The following is a 5,022-nucleotide window of genomic DNA, read 5'->3' as shown; positions in this document are numbered from 1 at the left end:
CCATTTCTCAGTTTTCCCCACTGCTGATTCAGTTCATTTTGCACCAATTATTGTTTCCCTACGTTTTCATCATTTTTTTTCCCCCTTGTTGAAGAAGCAGTCAGGTTAGCATTTCTGTCAACAGTCTTCTCTAACATGACAGCTTATTCTTCGTAAGACATGCAAAGAATCAAATTATAATTTTTTTAAATTGGTTAAAGAAAAATGTTTCATCTATTCTACTTTATTCACCTAACAATGTCTTTCATAAATCCCTCTTATGCATAGTCTCATCATAAATGTCTGGAAATGCTAGGGCCACATTTTACCTTCATTCTATAGAAAGAAAAAAAAATCCTTGTGTCTATTTGTAAAAATTCCAGCAAAATACAGCATAGGAACGAAAGTTGATTTTTTTAAAATAAAATTTGCTTTAAATGCAAATAAATTACATTATTTCTTGAAATGACTCCCAATTAAAAACACAAATGTCAGTACTAACAAAGATAAATAAATCATATATACATGCAAATCTGTTTCTGTTGATAACCAACAAAACCGCCAAATGACAAAACGAAGCAAATGATTATGTCCATAGTTATTTCTTATAAAATATTTGGGTTATCTCTAAAATACTTATTTTTGATTTATGATTCAAAATCCAACCAGTGGTGGTACTGGATAGAGTAAAGTCTAATATAGAAGGAGTAATTGGGGAAAAAGAGGGAGTAGAAATAATGGACTACAGTTTTCTAATCAAACTAGAAAGGCAAACTGAAGAAATTAACAATATTTTCCTACATTGTTTTACATATTTTTATAGAATATGTCAATGGTAGTTAAATTCCTAATTAGGTCTATAGATTACAAAATATCAAGATAGAATATATAAAAAGTAAATTAAAATCACCCTAAAACCATTCTTTTGATTTGCAGATAACTACATTTGAATAATTTAGAAACACATCATGTTTCTAAATCACAGGACATCATGTCATAAAAATGTTTAGTTTTCCTCAAATTAAAATAATTATATTTGCACAAAATTTGAGACAATATGACAAAATAGGCCAAATAATCTATAGTTCATGAGAAGGAACATGGTAATTTCAAATAAAAATACTTAAGTAAAATAAAAAATAAAGAGCATGCCCTAATTCATTAAGACACACTATAAAAGAACACAGTACACATTAAAAAATTACAGTATATGATAAAAACCTTTCCACTGAATTAAAAATGATCATTTATATAAAAATGCTTTGGACTAATTGGTGTATATCTGAAAACAGAACATAACCAAAAAATTACTAAGATACATTTAAAATTGATATACAATTGAAGTGTAAAGAGACAAGTTATTTGTAAGTATAGGAACTATGTAAAATGAAGATGTACAATCTGAAACAAAAACTCTAAACTAGGAGACAATATTTATAAATCTGAAGTTGGATTGCTATGCCAATAAAGTTATATACCAACATATAGTATAATGTTGAATTTAAAAGGGTGGATTCTAGGATAGTCTGCATAGGTTTATATCATGGAATAATTTTGTAGTTTTGTGATGTATACAAATTAAATATCCTGTTAGGTTTCTCGTTTGAGAATAAGGGTAATAATTCATATATACCAGAGCTTATATAGTTTTGTTTGAAATTATATATATATATAGCATGCATGGAAGATGGTAAATGTTCAATAACTGTTAAATCTTATCACTTATAAGTATTTTCAATATACAGAGTCCTTACAAATCATTAAGAAAGAAAGCTTGGAAAAAGTGAGCAAAGGGCATTAATGCAGATGATTAAGAGAGTAGGAAACAGAAACAAAAAGAGATTAGAATCTCTTTGATTAGATTGGCAACATTAAAGAATGAAATTTCCGGTCCAACTTTTTGGAATTTAGAATTATCTCTTCAATTTTATGCTTGCCCCTTCCCCGCCTGAGCTCTGTCTCTTGTCTCTCAAAAATAAATAAACAAACATTAAAAAATTAAAAAAAAACACGCTTAAGATATTTATAATATGCATGTTTTTTATGTGTATGAATGTTAAGTATTATAGGTATAGAAAATGGTCAAATTTTAATTTTGTTTAGGATGAAAGAAAAAAGTAATGGTGAGGATGGGTCAGAAGACCTGGATTGCAGGTGAGAATATTAATTTTTTATACAATGTTTTGTGTATTTATCTTGTCAAAACTAACCTTGATTGCTCATACATTTAATAATGATAATGAAACTACTAATAATATCAAAAAATGCAGTGAAAATTCAATATAGAGCTATTTTACACCATAGTGTTTCTTTCAAAAACTCCTGAAAATATTCTTAAAAGAAATACTAACTTCAATTAAAAAAAACTAACTGGCCCTTACTAACTAAAAGAATCTTCTAAAGTCCAGAAGTTTGGACCAAATTTTGTGTGAAAACTAAGAAATGATAACAAGTTTCCTCAAAATTTGATTTTCAAGTGAATGATCTAGGGAAAAGAAAAAAAAAAATAGAGATTGTTCCTATAGAGATGCAAAAAAGCACATGGCAGAATTGCATTTGCAAATCTAGAAGACTCTTTCTGGTCTAAAAGGAAAACAATTCCAAGTATATTGTTATTTCTCTAACTGAAGGAAGTATACAAGGAAAAGAGAGCACTGAATACAACGCATTACTGAGGATTCAGACTGAAGATTTTTGTTTTGTTCTGTTTTGGTTTGGCTTGGTTTTTTTGTTTTTGGTTTTTGTGGGGGTTTTTTGTGAGCCACATTGACCTTATAAATGAGGGAAAAGTGTGAAGATGGCCCATCTGGAAGGAGATGTAATGGGTGGAGTTATTAGCAGGTAGGGCAACAAATTGAAATTGGTGAAGTTTCAGGCTACCTCTGTTCTCTTCCAACACTAACTACGTTGATGGGTGCTTAGGTGTTTAACTTGTAAGCACCAAGGGAAAGCCTACTGTATTTATTGAATTTTGATGAAGAGGTAAGAATCCTATGCTTAAACAGATGGAAAAACATCTCACAGTATGTTCAGTTCAGAAAACTGTGAAGCAAGTTCTATGAAATTCTGAGGGAGGACAACTATAACATGGACTTTTTTTTTTTTTTTTTTTTTGGGGGGACAGAGAGAGACAGAGCATGAACGGGGGAGGGGCAGAGAGAGAGGGAGACACAGAATCGGAAACAGGCTCCAGGCTCCGGGCCATCAGCCCAGAGCCTGACGCGGGGCTCGAACTCACGGACCGCTAGGCTGGCTGAAGTCGGACGCTTAACCGACTGTGCCACCCAGGCACCCCTATAACATGGACTTTGGTATCTAGTCCGGCAGTCATCCAAATAATGGACACAAAAGCAGCTGATAGAAATTTTAAATTATGTAAGAATTTAGGAAAAGTACAGACCTTGATAAATCTTGATTTTTTTTTTTTTAAAGGATATTAGGGGTGCCTGGGTGGCTCAGTCGGTTAAGCATCCGACTTCGGTTCAGGTCATGATCTTGCAGTTCTTGAGTTCCAGCCCCACATAGGGCTCTGTGCTGACAGCTCAGAGCCTGGAGCCTGCTTCAGATTCTGTCTTCTTCTCTTTCTGTCCCACCCCTGCTCACACACTCTCTCTCTCGCAAAAATAAATAAACATTAAAAATTAAAATAAAGAAAGAAAGAAATTTTAAAAAAGGACACTAACAACAAAATCTAGCAAAGCAAGAGAGGAATCACAACAAAAACATGGAAGGGGGAGACTTTATTAAATTAACTGGTATGGCATTTAAGACCTTTAAAAACTAAAGACAGAAATAATTATCAGGCTGTGATATATAATATAATTGCTTTGACAACATAAAAAAAATTCGGTTGAAAGATATAAAATAGATGTAGATATGCTGTCTGTATTTAAGTAGCAAAATGATAATAATAATAGTCACAAATGATAACAACAACAAAAATAATTCTAACCTCTTCAGTGTTTCCATAATTCATTTTTATATTTGGGACATACTTATACTAACAAAATAATGGTCACTGTGTACTAGAAGTTCATATGTAAGTGGACATCTTAATTTTAAATGGTAATCTTATTGGTGGAGATGTATTTGCTGGAAATTTAAAGAAAACTAACAATTTAAAACATGATACTGATTCGGATCCTGTTTGGGACAACTGGGGAAATGTGAATTTGGAATAGGTATTGGAAACTGAAAAAGTATAGACATGGAAAAAGAGATTTTTAACTAAAACTGCTAGGTCATATTATATAAAATGTGGTATCAATTTTGTGAAATATATATCTATGTTTCTATAAATACAGAAATAGATCCTGAAAAATTTAGTTTTAACAGTAGTTTTGTCTAAGCGATAGCAAAATGGGGTTAATCATTTTGTTTTTATGCTTTTCTATACTTTCTGTGCTTTTACGATATATATACCTCTGTTATGGTATTTCTGGTTTTTATTTAAAATTTTGCATAATAAAAATAATACGGAGCTATATGGCTACTCTGTATTTTATGTTCAATTTATGTTTTGAACTTAAACTGTTCTAAAAATAAAACGGGTTAAAATAATATATATGCTAATACGTAATTAATTTTTGATTTTGTATTCTCATTACAACTCGTTTTTAAAAACATGTGAATGAAGAGCCACCTGGGTGGCTCAGTCGGTTGACTGTCTGATTTTGGCTGAGGTCATAATCTCATGGTTTGTGGGTTCTGAACATGGAGACATATGTATAAGAATTTTTATATCGGGGCGCCTGGGTGGCTCAGTCAGTTAAGCATCTGATTTAGGCTCAGGTCATGATCTCATGATTCGTGAGTTCGAGACCTGTGTCGGGCTCTGTGCTGACAGCTCAGAGCCTGGAGCCTGCTTCAGATTCTGTCTCCCTCTCTCTCTACCCCTCCGTTGCTCATGCTCTGTTTCTCTCTCTCTCTTTCTCTCTCTCTCTCTATCTCTCAAAAATAAACATTAAAAAAAGTTTTTTAAACCTGTGAATGAATTTTCCTCAAGTTAGAAATTTTGGTTTATTCATTTTTCTCATGAACTCC

Source organism: Neofelis nebulosa, chromosome 3 (assembly GCF_028018385.1).
Source record: "Neofelis nebulosa isolate mNeoNeb1 chromosome 3, mNeoNeb1.pri, whole genome shotgun sequence".
In the NCBI taxonomy this organism is placed as follows: Eukaryota; Metazoa; Chordata; class Mammalia; order Carnivora; family Felidae; genus Neofelis; species Neofelis nebulosa.
This window is presented reverse-complemented; position numbering follows the sequence as displayed.